Below are 20,622 nucleotides of genomic sequence, written 5' to 3'. Positions count from 1 at the left end.
CTGTTCACAATAACAGTAATTTTGACCGGGGTGTTCAAACCTTTACATATACCACTGTATGTTATACTTCAGCTGAAATAAAACCACTTTTTGTATTGTAGCAGTTTTAAAAACTCAAAAGTAACAAAGTTCAAGCAAGGAAGGTAAAAGTTTCCTTCTGATGACACCACCTTCAAAATGAAGTTCAAAATGGGCATAAGTGATACGTTTCATAACCCCTTATCGTCAAATACAGTAGTCACGTTCCAGACCTGCCCAGATTTTTCAAATCAGACTGCTCAATTTATGTGGTAATAATCCTGCTATGCTTCCATATATGCAGGTAATTCTGAGTTTATTTGCCCAAGACATCTTCAAGATGCTGGAGAAAACTCTTCCAATGATGTTGGAAGAAGTGCTATTTGACTTTTGTAGAGCAACTTTGGATGGAATACACTGTGGTTGCCATGTTTCACTCACAGAGTCCCAAGGATGCCAAATCAGCAAAAACTCCACACTAGTCACCTCATCATGAAAAATTCACTACTCAAGTAATTCATATTCATGAAGTTCCTGAACAGCAAAATGCCACAAAAGTGACCTCATTTTACAAACGACTCCCCTCAATGAAAAATATTTAGAATTGAGAGTCCTTTCAGTGGTTGATACCTTTTAATGGCTAACTGAAAAGATGGTAACAAATTGCAAGCTTTCAAGACTACACAGGTCTCTTCATCAGGTGTAGTCTCGAAAGCTTGCAATTTATTACCATCTTTTCAGTTAGCCATTAAAAGGTATCAACCACTGAAAGGACTCTCAATTCTAAATATTTTTCTTTCTACTGGCTAACAAGGTACCAAGATATATATCTCTCCCCTCAATGAATTAATCTAAAGGTGTAGCGATCATTTGGCGTTACACAATTGAGTTGTTCTGGATGCTACGATATCAAATATGTGTACTTTTTTTATTTATTTTTAAATTTACATAAAATAATGGAAAAATATTTAGATTTGAGAGTCCTCAGTGGTTGATACCTTTTAATGGCTAACTGAAAAGACGGTAACAAATTGCAAGCTTTCGAGACTACTCAGGTCCCTTCATCAGGCATCGACTAATAGAAATTCTGAATAATCACATATTTATGCACAATACAGCCCAGAATTAATGCCATAGATAAGACAGGTGACGTGAGGCAGAACTACCATTATGTGAGAGTGATAAACAGTTGTGTCCATTAATATTGGAACAGTTCATACATAAGGAAGTCTTAATGTTTTATGGTCCTCTAAATGGGTCTGGTTCTGTGTTATGATGCCCACACACATCTGAGGAGCCAATTCCTTAATTGATGTAAAAAGACAAAAATCCATGCGACACATTCATTTCTGCACTGAGTATGTCAAAGATCATCATCAGTTTATACTCCCAAACTCTTCCGTCTCTCTGAGATTTGAAGTTACGCTTTAATACAAGTAATCTCATGTCCATGGTGCTATGATCAGGGAGACAAAAATGTCTTGCCACAGGTACATCTATTCTTTTTTCTCTTATTGTGTGGCGATGAGAGTTCATCCTTGTTTTCAGTTTTTGCCCTGTCTCCCATACATACAGACCCCGAGTTGGACATTTAGTACAAATAATTTGGTACACCAAATTAGATGTGATGCAGCTGAAAGTACCTGGGATCTCGTAGTCCTGATGTGAATTGGGGATCTTTATCTTGTCCGTGCTCATTATGAATGGACAGGTTTTACATTTTGTTCTGGTTGAAAGGAAAGATTCCTGCAGCTGTTTGAGAGGACAGGGAGCTTCTGACAATGATACTTCTTAGATTTGGGGGCTGCCTAAAACACAGTAGAGGAAGGTCTGGAAAAATGGATTGCAATCGGGCATATTTTTGTAGTAAAGGTTGTAATTTCCATGCAGCTCCCCTTAGCACCTCCAGATTTGGATTGTAGGTGACTACTAGAGGCACCCGGTTCATTTCTTCTTTAGCTTTGTAATGTAGCAGGTGATTCCTTGATATCCTAGTTGCTCTTGTAACTTTTGAATTGTTCTTGGATGGTAGCCCTGATTCAAAAAAGTCTTTCTGGGGCGATCAAGGTGTTCACCTCTATCCATGGGGTTGGAACATATACGATTGTATCTGATGGCTTGGCTGTAGACAATAGAGTTTATTTATGTGTTTTGAATGGAAACTGTCCCATTCATTGTTCTGCAGCTTAATGATGGTGTCCAAAAACTTAATATCAGTGCTGGAGTAGTTGAGTGTTAAGTTGATTGTGGGATGAAATTGATTAAACTGTTCATGGAATGTCTTTAGCTGTGGCTCAGACTCCGTCCAGATAATTAAAATACCATCAATGTAGCGGTAGTAGGCCTGAGGCCTGATGGAACAAAAAGACAAAAAGTTGCTTCCAAGCTTGGCCATGAAAATATTAGCATACCGTGGATCCATTTTACTTCCCATAGCTGTACCAGTCTCCTGCATGTATATATATATATATATACATATATATCTTGTTGTCAAATTCAAAGTAATTGCGGGTGAGGATGAATTTTATAAGTTACACCATAGAATCAGCATCAGTCCCTGTGTTTTCCAGGAAGAATTTGCAGGCATTAAGTCCATCCTGGTGTGGGATATTAGAGTACAAAGATTCCACATCCATGGTAGCCAGGATGGTTCCTTCTGGTAGAGGACCTGTTGCTGCTAGTTTATTCAGTAGGTCAGTTGTATTTTGAATGTAGCTGGGTGTATCCTTTACCAGTGGTTTAAGAATACCCTCTAAACATCCAGATACCTTCTCAGTAAGGGTGCCCACACATGAAATATTTGGTCTTCCTGGATTTCCAGATTTGTGGATTTTGGGAAGCATGTAGAATGTGCCTATTCTTGGACTTTCTGGTATCAGGTTATCGGCTCTTGTGGATTTGTCAGGCAGACAAGATACCAACTTGTTTAGTTCCTTGTAATAGTCCTGTGTAGGATCTGACTCCAATTTTTTGTAGAAGTGTGTGTCCATAAGTTGTCTGTTTGCTTCCTTCATATAGTCTGATATGTTCATCACGACTATTGCACCACCCTTGTCAGCAGGTTTGATGATGATTTCTTTGTTGGTTTTCAGAGACTGTATGGCCTTTCTCTCCTGGGCACTGATGTTGGATGTTTGTCTCCTGTTAGTATCTATAATGGTGGATTTTAGTAAATGTTTGAAGAAGTCTATATATTTATGTTCCTCGGTGTATATATTTATGGACACAACTGTTTATCACTCTCACATAATGGTAGTTCTGCCTCACGTCACCTGTCTTATCTATGGCATTATTTCTGGGCTGTATTGTGCATAAATATGTGATTCTTCAGAATTTCTATTAGGCTGGGATCACACATACGCGATATACGGCCGAGTCTCGCAGGTGAAATCCCAGCTCTGGCGCCAGCACTCAGGAGCGGAGCATGCAGCCGCACAGCAATACATGGAGCTGCACGTTCCGCTCCAGAGTGCCGGCGCCAGAGCTGGGTTTTCACCTGCGAGACTCGGCCGTATCTCGCGTATGTGTGATCCCGGCCTTAGTCTAAGTCGGATGAAGGGACCTACGTAGTCTCAAAAGCTTGCAATTTGTTACCTTCTTTTCAGTTAGCCATTAAAAGGTATCAACCACTGAGGACTCTATATTCTAAATATTTTTCTATCTACTGACTAACACGGTACCAAGATATATACTGTATCTTTCCTACATAACATAATGCATTTTTGTGGGTGAAACATTTTCCTGTGATCTTTATTTTCTTTGCTATTTCTTTGGGGGGGATGGTGGAATATGTTCACAATTTTTATTTTTACTTTTTTACTTAGTCAGTCTATGGGACTGGAGCTTTATATTATCTGGTCGATGATCTTATCTTATAATCATATTTGACTTTAGGTACTGTATTCCTTTCTTTGCAGGCCTCATTTAATTTTTGGAAAACAGTATGATTATGTGCTTTATGAAAAAATCTATCTTGCTCTCATCTGTTTACAAGACACTTTCCCAGAAGGATTTTGGCTTACTCAAGTACATTTTGGCAAACTGCAGTCAAGCTTTTTACTTGTGTGTCTGCAGTGAGGTCCTCCTTTGTCTCCTACCATAACATTTAATTTCATTCAAATGTGGACGGATAGTTCATGCTGACAGTGATGCACCCTGAGCATGCAGGACAGCTTGAATTTCTTTGGAATTTGTTTGAGGCTGCTAATAATCCACCATCCGGTTTATCCTGCGTTGCAACCTTCTTCAATTTTTCTCTGCTGCCCATGTCCAGGGAGATTAGCTACAGTATCATGGGTTGTAAAATTCTTGATTATTTTTCACACCGTGGACAAAGGAACATCATGATATTTGGAGATGGACTTGTAACCTTGAGATTGTTAATATATTTCAATTATTTTGGTTCTCAAGTAGGGTTGAGCGAAACGGGTCGGCCACTTTCAGAAGTCGCCGACTTTTGGCAAAGTCGGGTTTCATGAAACCCGACCCGACCCCTGTGTGGGGTCGGCCATGAAGTCGGCGATCTTCTGAATGTGGTATCGGAATTCCGATCCTGAGTTCCGATATGTTTGCAATATCGGAAATCGGTATCGGAATCCATATTTAATGTAAAATAAAGAATTAAAATAAAAAATATCGCTATACTTACCCTCTGACGCGCCCTGGTACTAACCGGGAACCTTCCTTCCTTCGAATCAGCGCTTGCAGGACCTTGCGGTGACGTCGCGGTGACGTCGCGGCTTGTGATTGGTCGCGCGGCCGCCCATGTGACCGCTCGCGCGACCAATCACAAGCCGCGACGTCACCGCGATGTCACGCAAGGTCCTGCAAGCGCTGATTCTTAGGAAGGAAGGCTGCCGGAAAGAAGCAGGGCGCGTCCGAGGGTGAGTATATACCTAATAGGAATATACTTACCCTCGGACACGCCCTGCTTCTTTCCGGCAGCCTTCCTTCCTAAGAATCAGCGCTTGCAGGACCTTGCGTGACGTCGCGGTGACGTCGCGGCTTGTGATTGGTCGCGCGAGCGGTCACATGGGCGGCCGCGCGATCAATCACAAGCCGCGACGTCACCGCGACGTCACCGCAAGGTCCTGCAAGCGCTGATTCGGAGGACGGAAGGTTCCCGGTTAGTACCAGGGTGCGTCAGAGGGTAAGTTGTTGTGAGTTCTGTTTTTGGGCTCCCTCTGGTGGTTACTGATGGTACTGAGTGACTTGTCTTTCCTGGGTCTCTGGGTTCCACCTGTTCCATCAGGATATGGGAGTTTCCTATTTAACCTGGCTTTGCTGGCATTTCCTCGCCGGTTATCAATGTATCCAGTGTATCTTGTTACCTCTGCTCCCTGCTCCTAGAACCTTCTGGTCAAGCTAAGTTTGGATTTTCCTGTTTTGGTGTTTTGCTTTATTTGGTTTTTTAGTCCAGCCTGCAGATATGTGATTCTTTGCTGCTGGTTGCTCTAGTGGGCTGAAATTGCTCCTCATGTACCATGAGTTGGCACATGAGTTCAAGTAATTTCAGGATGGTTTTTTGAAGGGTTTTTCGCTGACTGCGCAGTTCACTTTTGTATCCTCTGCTATCTAGCTTTAGCGGGCCTCATTTTGCTGAAACTGTTTTCATACTGCGTATGTGCTTTCCTCTCATTTCACCGTCATTATATGTGGGGGGCTGCTATTTCTGTGGGGTATTTCTCTGGAGGCAAGAGAGGTCTGTGTTTCTTCTAATAGGGGAAGTTAGATCTTCGGCTGGAGCGAGACGTCTAGGATCATCGTAGGCACGTTCCCCGGCTACTTTTATTTGTGTGTTAGGTTCAGGGTCGCGGTCAGCTCAGGTTCCATTTCCCTAGAGCTTGTTTGTATCTGTGCTTGTCCTTTAGTGATCCCCTGCCATTGGGATCATGACAGTATAACCGGCCCACAAAGTGTTAATTGTATTGGCTGAAGTAGGAGGATAAGTAGTCTGAGGAAGTTTTTTTTTTTTTTTCTTTTTCCCTCAGAGTTTGCTGCCTAGCCTTATTGCAGCCTCGCTACTTCCTCCTCCTCTTAATCTTTGAATGGCTCTGATCCCAGCTGTTTATCATGGACGTCCAGAGTTTGGCTTCCAGCCTGAATAATCTTGCCGCTAAGGTTCAAAATATACAGGATTTTGTTGTACATGCTCCTATGTCTGAACCTAGAATTCCTGTCCCTGAGTTTTTTTCTGGAGATAGATCTCGTTTTCTGAATTTTAGGAACAATTGTAAGTTGTTTCTTTCTTTGAAATCTCGCTCCTCTGGAGACCCTGCTCAGCAAGTCAAGATTATTATATCTTTCCTGCGGGGTGACCCTCAGGATTGGGCATTTGCATTGGCACCAGGGGACCCTGCGTTGCTTAATGCGGATGCGTTTTTTCTGGCATTGGGTTTGCTCTATGAGGAACCTAACCAAGAGATTCAGGCTGAAAAAGCTTTGTTGGCCCTCTCTCAGGGGCAAGATGAAGCAGAAATTTATTGTCAAAAATTTCGGAAGTGGTCGGTGCTTACTCAGTGGAATGAGTGCGCCCTGTCTGCAAAGTTCAGAGATGGCCTTTCTGAGGCCATTAAAGATGTTATGGTGGGGTTCCCTGCGCCTACTGGTCTGAATGAGTCTATGACTATGGCTATTCAGATTGATCGGCATTTACGGGAGCTCAAACCTGTGCATCATTTGGCAGTGTCGTCTGAACCGTCACCTGAGATAATGCAATGTGATAGAATTCAGTCCAGAAGTGAACGGCAAAATTATAGGCGAAAAAAAAAGGTTGTGCTTTTATTGTGGTGATTCAGCTCATGTTATATCAGCATGCTCTAAACGCACAAAAAAGGTTGATAAGTCTGTTGCCATTAGTACTTTACAGTCTAAGTTCATTCTGTCTGTGACTCTGATTTGTTCATTATCATCCATTTCCGTCGATGCCTATGTGGATTCAGGCGCTGCCCTGAGTCTTATGGATTGGTCATTTGCCAATCGCTGTGGGTTTAGTCTGGAGCCTCTGGAAGTCCCTATTCCTTTGAAGGGAATTGACTCTACACCTTTGGCTATGAATAAACCTCAGTACTGGACACAAGTGACCATGCGTATGACTCCTGTTCATCAGGAGGTGATTCGCTTCCTGGTACTGTATAATTTGCATGATGTCCTAGTGCTTGGTCTGCCATGGTTACAAACTCATAATCCAGTCCTTGACTGGAAATCGATGTCTGTGTTAAGCTGGGGTTGTCAGGGGGTTCATGATGATGCACCTCCGATTTCTATCGCTTCATCTACTCCTTCTGAGATTCCTGTGTTTTTGTCTGACTATCGGGATGTTTTTGAGGAGCCTAAGCTCAGTTCGCTTCCTCCTCACAGGGATTGCGATTGTGCTATAAATTTAATTCCAGGCAGTAAATTTCCTAAAGGTCGTTTGTTCAATCTGTCAGTGCCAGAGCATACTGCTATGCGGGATTATGTTAAGGAGTCTTTGGAAAAGGGACATATCCGTCCATCTTTGTCCCCTTTGGGAGCAGGTTTTTTTTTCGTGGCCAAAAAAGATGGTTCCTTGAGGCCTTGTATAGATTATCGTCTTTTGAATAAGATTACCGTAAAATATCAGTATCCTTTGCCATTGTTGACTGATTTGTTTGCTCGCATTAAGGGGGCTAAATGGTTCACTAAGATTGATCTTCGGGGTGCGTATAATCTTATACGAATAAAGCAAGGTGATGAGTGGAAAACCGCATTTAATACGCCTGAGGGCCATTTTGAGTATTTGGTAATGCCTTTCGGACTTTCTAATGCTCCTTCAGTCTTCCAGTCCTTTATGCACGATATTTTCCGTGAATATCTGGATAAATTTATGATTGTGTATTTGGATGATATTTTGGTTTTTTTCTGATGACTGGGAGTCTCATGTTCAGCAGGTCAGGAAGGTGTTTCAGGTCCTGCGGGCCAATTCCTTGTTTGTAAAAGGCTCAAAGTGTCTCTTTGGAGTCCAGAAGATTTCTTTCTTGGGGTATATTTTTTCCCCTTCTACTATTGAGATGGATCCCGTCAAGGTTCAGGCTATTTGTGACTGGACGCAGCCTACATCTCTTAAGAGTCTACAGAAGTTCTTGGGCTTTGCTAATTTCTATTGTCGTTTTATAACTAATTTTTCTAGTGTTGTTAAGCCTTTGATGGATTTGACTAAGAAGGGTGCTGATGTTGCTAATTGGTCTCCTGCGGCTGTGGAGGCCTTTCAGGAACTTAAGCGCCGATTTTCTTCTGCTCCTGTGTTGCGTCAGCCAGATGTTTCGCTCCCTTTTCAGGTTGAGGTTGATGCTTCCGAGATTGGAGCGGGGGCGGTTTTGTCACAGAGAAGCTCCGATGGCTCAGTGATGAAGCCATGCGTGTTTTTTTCTAGAAAGTTTTCGCCGGCTGAGCGGAATTATGATGTTGGTAATCGGGAACTTTTGGCCATGAAGTGGGCATTTGAGGAGTGGCGTCATTGGCTAGAGGGTGCTAGACATCGTGTGGTGGTCTTGACTGATCACAAAAATTTGATTTACCTTGAGTCTGCCAGGCGTCTGAATCCTAGACAGGCTCGTTGGTCACTGTTTTTCTCTCATTTCAATTTTGTGGTTTCATACCTGCCAGGTTCAAAGAATGTGAAGGCGGATGCTCTTTCTAGGAGTTTTGTGCCTGACTCCCTTGGAAATTCTGAGCCCTCTGGTATCCTTAGGGATGGGGTGATTTTGTCTGCTGTCTCCCCAGACTTGCGACGTGCTTTGCAGGAGTTTCAGGCAGGTAAACCTGATCGTTGTCCGCCTGAGAGACAGTTTGTTCCGGATAATTGGACCAGTAGAGTCATCTCCGAGGTCCATTCTTCTGCGTTGGCAGGTCATCCTGGAATATTTGGTACTAGAGACTTGGTGGCCAGGTCTTTTTGGTGGCCTTCCTTGTCGAGGGATGTGCGTTCTTTTGTGCAGTCTTGTGAGGTTTGTGCTCGGGCTAAGCCTTGCTGTTCTCGGGCCAGTGGATTGTTGTCACCTTTGCCTATCCCGAAGAGGCCTTGGACGCACATTTCCATGGACTTTATTTCGGATCTCCCTGTCTCTCAAAAAATGTCCGTCATCTGGGTTGTGTGTGATCGCTTTTCTAAAATGGTTCATCTGGTACCCTTGCCTAAGTTACCTTCCTCCTCTGAGTTGGTCCCTCTGTTTTTTCAAAATGTGGTTCGTTTGCATGGGATTCCTGAGAACATCGTTTCTGACAGGGGATCCCAGTTTGTGTCTAGATTTTGGCGGACGTTCTGTGCTAAGATGGGCATTGATTTGTCCTTTTCGTCTGCATTCCATCCTCAGACGAATGGCCAGACTGAACGAACTAATCAGACCTTGGAAACTTATTTAAGGTGTTTTGTTTCTGCTGATCAGGATGACTGGGTTACCTTTTTGCCGCTGGCCGAGTTTGCCCTTAATAATCGGGCTAGTTCTGCTACCTTGGTTTCTCCTTTCTTTTGTAATTCGGGGTTTCATCCTCGTTTTTCCTCTGGTCAGGTGGAACCTTCTGATTGTCCTGGAGTGGACATGGTGGTGGATAGGTTGCATCGGATTTGGAGTCATGTGGTGGACAATTTGAAGTTGTCCCAGGAGAAGGCTCAGCAGTTTGCTAATCGCCGTCGCCGCGTGGGTCCTCGACTTCTTGTTGGGGACTTGGTGTGGTTGTCTTCTCGTTTTGTTCCTATGAAGGTCTCTTCTCCTAAGTTCAAGCCTCGGTTCATCGGTCCCTATAGGATCTTGGAAATTCTTAACCCTGTGTCGTTTCGTTTGGATCTCCCGGCATCGTTTGCTATTCATAATGTGTTCCATCGGTCGTTGTTGCGGAAGTATGAGGTACCTGTTGTTCCTTCGCTTGAGCCTCCTGCTCCAGTGCTGGTGGAGGGAGAATTGGAGTATGTTGTGGAGAAGATCTTGGATTCTCGTGTTTCCAGACGGAAACTCCAGTATTTGGTCAAGTGGAAGGGTTATGGTCAGGAGGATAATTCTTGGGTGGTTGCCTCGGATGTTCATGCTGATGATTTGGTTCGCGCTTTTCATAGGGCTCATCCTGGTCGCCCTGGTGGTTCTCGTGAGGGTTCGGTGACCCCTCCTCAAGGGGGGGGTACTGTTGTGAGTTCTGTTTTTGGGCTCCCTCTGGTGGTTACTGATGGTACTGGGTGACTTGTCTTTCCTGGGTTTCTGGGTTCCACCTGTTCCATCAGCATATGGGAGTTTCCTATTTAACCTGGCTTTGCTGGCATTTCCTCGCCGGTTATCAATGTATCCAGTGTGTCTTGTTACCTCTGCTCCCTGCTCCTAGAACCTTCTGGTCAAGCTAAGTTTGGATTTTCCTGTTTTGGTGTTTTGCTTTATTTGGTTTTTTAGTCCAGCCTGCAGATATGTGATTCTTTGCTGCTGGTTGCTCTAGTGGGCTGAAATTGCTCCTCATGTACCATGAGTTGGCACATGAGTTCAAGTAATTTCAGGATGGTTTTTTGAAGGGTTTTTCGCTGACCGCGCAGTTCACTTTTGTATCCTCTGCTATCTAGCTTTAGCGGGCCTCATTTTGCTGAAACTGTTTTCATACTGCGTATGTGCTTTCCTCTCATTTCACCGTCATTATATGTGGGGGGCTGCTATTTCTGTGGGGTATTTCTCTGGAGGCAAGAGAGGTCTGTGTTTCTTCTAATAGGGGAAGTTAGATCTTCGGCTGGAGCGAGACGTCTAGGATCATCGTAGGCACGTTCCCCGGCTACTTTTATTTGTGTGTTAGGTTCAGGGTCGCGGTCAGCTCAGGTTCCATCGCCCTAGAGCTTGTTTGTATCTGTGCTTGTCCTTTAGTGATCCCCTGCCATTGGGATCATGACAGTAAGTATAGCGATATTTTTTATTTTAATTCTTTATTTTACACTTAAATATGGATCCCAGGGCCTGAAGGAGAGTTTCCGCTCCTTCAGACCCTGGGAACCATTGGAAACCAATGCACTGCATTGGGTTTCGAGTTTCGGCCGACCCCGACTTTTTTATAGGATCGTCCGATTTCACTCGACCCGACTTTTGAAAAAGTCGGGTTTCGTGAAACCCGACCCGATCCTATAAAAGTAAAGGTCGCTCAACCCTATTCTCAAGTACTCAGACAGTTCTCTCCTCTTTCTGTTTTCCATGCTTAGTGTAGTACACATAGACATACAAAGCAAAGTTTAAGTCATCTCCCCTTTTTATCTGGTTTCTGGTGTGATTTTCATATTGGTCCACACCTGTTACTTGTCACAGTTGAGTTTGAACAAGCATCACATGCTTGAAACAAAGTTTTTACCCAAGATTTCTGAAAGGTGCCCATAACTTTGTCCACAACATTTTGTGGGTTTTGTGTGATATTATGTGCAATTTACCCTCATTTTTTGTGTGTTGTTCCAATACACACAATGAAAATAAACATGTGCATAGCAAAACATGTGTAATTGCAATAATTTTCTCAGAGAAATTCTTCATTTTTTGGAATAATTTCAAGTGTGACAACACTTTTCACCATTACTGTATGCACTAGCAATTAGAGATGAGCAGATAGATTGATCCATGGAGAATCAACTCTGAATAGAATTCCTTGAACTTTGCAGGTCCCCGCAAATTCGAGCAACTCAATTGCATTTGCAAAGATCTTCCCTCCAAAAATGCACAGTGCCGTTTTACACGCTGGTGAAGACTCACAAAAAAGGCTAATGACATTAGACACCAACATGTGTGCTTCTCTAAAATGTCAACCTCATATATTCTATCCCAGCCAACCTGGCTGAACTATTACAGCCAGTACATAAAATGGGGGCCTGCCAAGCAGCAACATTTTAGGCATTTCCAGCTTCAAAATAGGAGGTCAGAGTGCATAGCTTATTCCACATACAGTAGGGATAGTATAAAAGGACCAATTTGATTACATTGTACTACTTTGTGATGAATCACATTGAAAATGGGAGTGCTTGTTTCAGTCTGTGAATGCTAATCTTAAGATTCAAGTAATATACCGGAAAGTGTTTTATAGTCACTCAGTGTGACTGTGAATTGATTGATCTATTATATGTTGTAGTAACAGTACCTCAATAATAGCGTTTTTCATTCTTCATTCACTGCAAACAAGGAGGGCAATATTAAACCCCTCAGTGCTAATTATGGTACAAAGGCTATGTGCACATTATGCGGATTTTGATGTGGATCCACAGCATTTTGGGATGTGCGGAATTGAATCGAATCCGCAGTGTAGTGCAGTACAAATGTTATTCTATGTGAAATGAAGAATTGTTGTGCACATGTTGTGGAAAAATCCACGCGGATTTGCAGTATTTTATTTTCTGCAGCATGTCAATTCTTTTGGCGGATCTGCAGCCTTTCTGCACCTATTGACTTCCATTGAGTCAGGCACATCTGCAGCAAAACCGCAGGTGTAAAAAGATCTGCGGATTTGCTGCAAATGTGGGTGCGAGAAACGCTGCAGATCGGGAGGAATGAAGTGCGGGGGTCTGCGTATGTGTGTGTGCGGGTCTGTGTGTGTCTCTGTGTGTGTGTGCGTGTGTGTTTCCCTGTGTGTGTGTGGGTCTGTGTAAGCAGCCATTGTCTGATGGGACTACTGCTCCCATCCAGCTATGAATGATCACAGTGACAGCTAGCCGATGATGGAAAGTAGTCCCATCAGACAATGCATCTGTTCAGTATTAAAAAAAGAACATATAGAACATACAGCAGACACACAGGACATACATTACAGACAGTACATACAACATATGACATACAGTACATACTCACCAATCACCTAGTACCCGAAGCCCTCGATCTCCTGTAATAAAAATACCATAATAAACCAACCTATACTTACCTTTCCGCTGTAGTGCAGTTAATAATGAGTGTCCCACGGCAATCTCCTGTGTAGAACAGGGACATCGGGCACTGTCAGTGCTCTACAGTAGGGTTGAGCGACTTTTACTTTTATAGGATCAGGTCGGGTTTCACGAAACCCGACTTTTTCAAAAGTCGGGTCGAGTGAAATCGGCCGATCCTATAAAAAAGTCGGGGTCGGGGTCGGCCGAAACACGAAACCCAATGCAGTGCATTGGGTTTCCAATGGTTCCAATGGTTCCCAGGGTCTGAAGGAGAGGAAACTCTCCTTCAGGCCCTGGGATCCATATTTAAGTGTAAAATAAAGAATTAAAATAAAAAATATTGCTATACTCACCCTCTGACGCGCCCTGGTACTAACCGGCAGCCTTCCGTCCTTAGAATCAGCGCGTGAAGGGGTATAGGTATATTCCTATTAGGCATATACTCACCCTCGGACGCGCCCTGCTTCTTTCCGGCAGCCTTCCTTCCTAAGAATCAACGCTTGAAGGACCTTCGGTGACGTCGCGGCTTGTGATTGGTCGCACGAGCGGTCACATGGGCGGTCGCGCGACCAATCACAAGCCGCGACGTCATCTAAGGCCCTTCACGTGCTGATTCTAAGGAAGGAAGGCTGCCGGTTAGTACCAGGGCGCGTCAGAGGGTGAGTATAGCAATATTTTTTATTTTAATTCTTTATTTTACACTTAAATATGGATTCCGATACCGATTTCCGATATTGCAAACATATCGGAACTTGGTATCGGAATTCCGATACCAGGTTCAGAAGATCGCCGACCTCATGGCCGTCGGGTTTCATGAACCCTACTCTACAGGGCCTCCGCAATGAACTGACAGGTGGAGGTAATCCCCTGCGATGTATCCCTCTGTCGCTGCTGGGAGAGAGGTCACCTGAGTTCATTCTCTCACCGGCAGCTTTGTGTGAGAAAATTCCTATGCAGCATTGCTGTAAAGTGAGCCTGAACTCAGGTACCCTCTTCAGCGATGCATTGCAGGAGCCATTATCTCCTGTCAGAGCATCGTGGACGGCCCTGTAGAGCAGTGACCCGATGTCACCATTCTATAGGGGAGATCATCGTGGGACACTCCTTATTAAATGGACTGTGTGAGAACAGGGAGCATACTGTTGGTTTATTATTTTTTATTTTTTGCAGGTGATCGATGGCTTCGGGGAATTAGGCGTGGTTGTAGATATGATGAAATTAAGAAAACATTTTTTTCTGGCTGTATCTTTATTTAACTCTTTCACTACTATAGGATTAGTAATGGATAGATGTCATATTGACTCCTCTCTATTACTAACCGGGCTTAATGTCACCTCACAATCAAAGGTGACATTAACCCTTTATTACCCCATATGCCACTGCTATAGGGCGGTGGGAAGAGAGTGGCTAAGTGCCGGAATTGGTGCATCTTACAGATGCTCCATTTCTGGGGCTGCTGGGAGCTGGTATTTGTAGCCGGGGGGCAATATCTATGGCCTCTCTCTAGGCTATGAATATCAGCACACAGCTGTCTGTATAGCCTTTCTGGCTATTAATTATAGGGGGACCCAATGTCATTTTTTCTTTGGGGTCCCCTATTTTAATAGCCAGTAAAGGCTAATTATACAGCTGCGGGCTGATATTCATAGCTTGGGAAGCTCCATGGGTATTACTCCCTTCCCAGGCTAGAAATATCGGCCCCCAGCCGTTGGCTTTCCCTCTCTGGCACAGAAAATTGCACGGAAGCCCCCGCCATTTTGTTTCCTTTTTTTTAAATTAAATATATTGCATGCAGATTTTGTGTATGTCTTTATTTAACTATTTATGTATTTATTTAATTATCTATCGATCATCTATCTGTGTGTGTGTGTGTGTGTAAATATTACTCTGTAATGGAGTATGTAAAATTAGAGGGTGGGCAAAGAGATGACATCACAATTCTTTTTTATGTTGTTAAATAATAGATCTTTATTTAGGTTACAAAAGCGCATACAAATCCGAATGAAAAAAACACAAAATCCGCATTAAAAACACATCAAAAGCACGTGGATTTTTACCTGCGTTTTCTGCCAAGAGATGCAGAATCTACACAGAAAAGTCCACAGGCAAATCTGCAACGTGTGCACATACCCAAAATCAAAATTCTGAGACCAAGGCTTGTGTCACAAAATATGTGCTTTCTGCATTTTTTTAAGTGAAAAGAGAAATCTATACGATTTGGCAATTTAAAGACAACTGTTTACCTCACAAATTGTTATAAAAAGGATTTTTTGTTTATTTGTACACTTCCTCATTGCAGTAGTCTAATATTAAGCAAATAGATGCCAGAACAATACCTTTATTGGTCACCATCCATTTCCACCTAGTTAGATATGTTAAGGTCACATGGACATTAATTTAGCACTGTTTGCATTTAAGAGCTGAAAACGGGTTAAATGCACATCTTGGAGAATGCAGAGTGTTATGCACCTATTTTGCAGTCAATTAGAGACCTTTCAGTATTGCTATTTCCGTTGAATAAATTTTGGGAAAAATTCGACAAAGGTGGAAAATACGAATTTCAAACGATCCATGTCCTTCTACAGCCAAGCCTTTGCTAGCACTGCACTAGGGCATATAACTGAATCTTTGCGCTAGGTGAAGGAAGGTCTAGGTACTGGAATTTTCTTTACCAATGCAGAGTTAACATGCACTGCTTTACTGGATCAATCATTCCGTGCAATATTTTTATGATGTTTGTTATGTCACACCTATGCACCAGTAATCAGCTTTTTATAGGTTGACATTTGCAGCCGAGAAGTATCACATATTTCAACAATTCATAAAACATCTATTTATAGGAAAGAATGGTACATTTTGCAGGATATACTCAGAGGAACATAAAATGCATACTGTGTACAGAAGAACAGGATCCAAACTGTAGCGTGAGCTGAAAGGTTTTTTATAACTGTACAAAATTAATAACTGCCACTTATGAATATAATAAACAATGGATCAACAGCTTCAGGTCATCCAAAGCACTAATGGAAATTCCCAGGTTGTCCTATTCTTTCTAGTAGTGGGCAGGAAACTGAAATTTACTTACAATTAGCACCAAACCCCAGCTGCTGGAAAAAGCTGCACTAGGTCCTGCTAACATTTATATGGAATTTTCTTACTAATGACAAATAGTATCATTGTTTGTGTCCATTTATCATTGATATACTTTGCTTACTGCGACTCTATCTTTCTGTATTTTTTGCAGTCATAGAGGCGTGGCGGAGGGGCTTCAGTCACCGCTTAGTACGCTGTCAGCGGCAGCTGTAAGCATGCTGTGGCACATTGATTGACAGCTCGATGTAGTGCAGAGACGGCTGTCAGTTAATGTGCTGTGGCGTGCTTACTTCTGCTATATACTGAGCAGTGAGTGAAAGCCCGCTCGCTAGAACGTCACTAACACTGAAAGCTGGAGGAATAAAGTACATTTCCTGCCATCAGCTGGGCTTTCGATATGGCAGTTTAATTTTTCATAACAGTGCCTTGAAAAAGTAAAAAAGTACTCATTACCCCGTGAACTTTTCCACATTTTCCTTGCTACACTCACAAAATGAAAAGTATTTTATTGAGATTTTATATGATATTCCAACACAAGGTAGTGAGTATGAAGTGTAAACGACTAACAGTCGCAAACACATTAGCTTACATACAGGTATATACCAAAATAGGCAATGTAACCTTGTAGTACAAAACCAAACATTGCCTATTTTGGTTTATACCTGTATGTAAGCTAATGTGTTTGTGGCTGTTAGTCGTTAGTCGTTTTGATGAGGCATCCATTGTATACATATTATGTGTTTTTATTGGATTGAAATAAATTTGATTTATTTTATACACTTCATGAGCTTCTTTTTGCGGTTCTGTGGATCAATTGTTATATACGGAGTGTGACCTGAGGTCTTAGGTTAATTGGACTAATATGTACATGGTTTTCCAATTATTTTAAAAATATAAATCTGGAAATTGTGACGTACATTTGTACTCAGCCTCGTGTAGTCTTATACTCCTAAATAAAATCTTGATTGACCACTTTTCATGATTAGTACATTGAGTGCCCCTGTGTGTAATTTTTTTCTCAGTATAAATTCAACTGTTCTGTGAAAGCGTATATTTTGTAGCGGCGCTAATGTAGGTGCATAGAGTCAGCTGCAAGTATAGTCCCAAACCACATAGGGAAATGATAAAACTACAGGGAATAGTATATATATATATATATATATATATATATAATACCTGCGCTCTAGGTCAATATATATATTTATTGCTACCTTGGCATGACTTAGATATCATTTATGTAGCACTTGAACAGTTGGGGTGTATACTAATTAACCCTTTTCCCTCTCACTCTAGTTGAGTCAGCACATTCCTATCTGATCCACATTCAGTGTTGAACGCTGTACAGCCTTTTTCCCATCCAACAGGTAACTAATATCTTATTGGTGTCTTACAAGTGCATATTGACCTAGAGCGCAGGTATTATATATATATATTATATTATATATATATATATATATATATATATATATTATTCTCTGTTGTTCTGTGAAAGCCTCATGGGTTTGTTGAGAACAATAGGGATCAAAGACCAGCATGAAAACTATGGAACACACCAGACAGGTCAAGGATAAAGTTGTGGTTAAGAGTAAAGCATGGTTAGGTTATAAAAAACCCAACCCCTGAACATCTCACAGAACACTGTTCAATCTATCATCCAAAAATGGAAGCAGTATGGCCCAACTTCAAACCTAATAATATATGGCCAGCCACATAAACTGAGGTTTCAAGCAATGAGAGCACTAATTATAGATCCAACCAAGAGGCCCATGGTCATTCTGGAGAAGCTGCATAAATACGCAGCTCAGGTGTGAGATAATGTCCACAAGACAATAATTAGTTGTATAGTCCACAAATTTGGCCTTTATGGAAGAGTTGCAAGAAGAAAGCTATTTTTAAACCAAGCCATAAGGATTCCCATGTGCAGTTTGCAAAGAGCCATGTAGTGGACACAGCTACAATGTTTAAGAAAGTGCTCTGGTCATATGAGACCAAAGTAGAATGGTTTCTGCTAAATGCCAAATGCTATGTGTGGCAGAAAACTGACACCGCACATCACCCTGAAAACACCATTCCCACCATCAAACATGGTGGTGACAGCATCATGCTGTGGGGATTCTTTTCTATAGCTGGGACAGGAAAACTGATGAAAAGAAGATGGATGGAGCTAAATAAAGGGCAATCCTGGCAGAAAACTTGTTAGAGGCTCCAAAAGACTTGGTAGGTTCACATCTCAGCAGGACAACAACCCTAAACATACTGCCAGAGCTACAATGTAATGGTTTAGATAAAAAAAAATGTGTGTGAATGGCCCAGTCAAAGTCCAGACTTAAGTTTCATTGATAATCTGTGGCAAGACTTCAAAATTGCTGTTCACAGACGCTCAACATCCAATATCCCTAAGCTAGAGCTAATATCCAAAGAAAAATTGGCAAAAATTTAAGCTTTTAGATGTGTAAATCTGATACAGACAAACCCCAAAATACTTGCAGTGATAATTGCAGAATAGGTGGTCCTACACAGTATTGACTCAGAGGGGCTGAATACAAATGCATGTCCCAATTGCAGATTTATATTTTTTAAATATTTCAAAAATCATTAATCATTTCATTTACGCTTCAAAAATACTTGCTAGTTTGTGTTGATATTATATATCACAAAAATCCCAACAAGATACATTTAAATTTATGGGTGTAATGTGAAAAAATGTGGAAACGTGCATTGAGTATGAATACTTTTTCAAGGCACTGTAAGAAAATAAAAGGACATTCTAAAATATAGCAGTTAACGAGTCTCAAACACCCGAAAGGTCTCTTCTTGTGTTTAGGGCAACTATATGAAGCCTTGTGTCACATTCTGTTATATAAACATTATCTTTTGCTATTTCTAAAATACTACCTCTTTAATAACTCCTTGTGTAACACACATGACTGATTTACATAGAATGAAATGGCTTTTGCTTGGAAAGCAATTTATCACCATATTTCTAAGTTAAATACAATGCATTATAAGCACAAGGGACACATAGCAATTACTATTGACAGGGTCTATTGGAAACACATAAATCACAATAATGAGGGTCATAAAACAGTTAGCTTGTAAAATCTTATATTTTTCTGCATTTATAGTGTAAGACCTACAACATACAGTACAATATCATGACTTTTTACAAATATATATTAAATCCCCACTTTATTCTCGTTATCGTAATAGTGAATCTTTTATCGTTTCTGAATTAGCCCTTCTAATGCGAAGGCAATCTTCACACTTTGACAAGCACAAATAAAAGCTTACAATCTTATTAAAGACACATATCCATATATTATCAGAGCACAGCTGTCACATTGAAAAAATACCATCCAGCACTTCATACTCATTGATGACTTCATGTAATTTTGCATCAAAGCTAATATTTTGCAAAATTTGCACAAAATTCATGTTTTTATGTGAATGTCTGACCCAAACAAAGTTTGATACATGTAATACCTGCTATTAAAAAAGAACAAGTAGTGCAGAGTTCATACATGTTATATACTTTATGGCTGTGTAAATGCACAAATCAATCATCAGAACTAAAGAGGTCAAAAGACTCCATAATCTAATTCATGGATGTATTTGCGTTTACATGGGCTAACATCTTTCCTTCATAGGAAATACCTAACTGTATAATGATAATCAAAGGGTACCTACTGCATACCCTCTAATTGGTAAATGCGGTGATAACAAGTGGAAAAGCTCCTGTATCATGCATCCTGGTGTCACGGGAGGGATGCAGAAAGAAACACATTATCTTCCTTCCTCCCACTCACCCCTTACAGACACCCTGGACCATGGAATCAAACCTTTTATGATGCTCTCTGGCATCAAAAAAGTGTTACATTGCAAATTTAGCATTTATAATATTGCGCCTGAAACCTAAGATTCTAGACTTTGATACCAAGATGTTTAGCTCTTATATTCTAGCCATGGCAAGTGGTAAAAGACAAGAAATAGTGCATTACATATGTAATTGGCATTGATAAGCTACATGCATATACATACAAGCTTACAGTGCATTTATAGGCTGTAGATTTTTCAAACCTTAATTATTTAAAAACTCTATAACATACTATACATGGTAATTTCCATTGCTGTTATAGGGAACTGGTTATGGGGTGCAGCAGCAAAGAGGAAGGAGTAGATAGTGTTTGTAGTCTTCTAATTTAATAGAGGTACCAGTCGGAAATGCAATGAATGTAGGATTACAATGGACTCAATTGATAGAACCCCCAATCTTCAGAATAAAGTTGTACTCTAAGAGGATCATTATCCTCCCTGCACTGCTTGTACAGTATGGGAAATCTTGATCACAGTCAACAAACCAAACATATCAATTAAAATTACTTTCCATTTGGGACACTTTGGATTCACAATATGGATGTTATGTGAATGTCTATCGAAACTTTCCATGAAGATCCACATGATGTGAACATTTCCTAAAAATCCTGTTAAACCTCAATTAAACACCTTGTCTCTTCTGTTAAAACACCACTCTAGCCTTTTGTTTTACTTCAGCACCGGAGTGGTGCTACTAATCTAAGTTCCCTGACCCTAGTATTATACTCACCAGCTGCTGTCTTCAGCTTTTATTGGTGCCA

Source organism: Ranitomeya imitator, chromosome 8, assembly GCF_032444005.1.
Source record: "Ranitomeya imitator isolate aRanImi1 chromosome 8, aRanImi1.pri, whole genome shotgun sequence".
Taxonomy (NCBI): Eukaryota; Metazoa; Chordata; class Amphibia; order Anura; family Dendrobatidae; genus Ranitomeya; species Ranitomeya imitator.
This window is presented reverse-complemented; position numbering follows the sequence as displayed.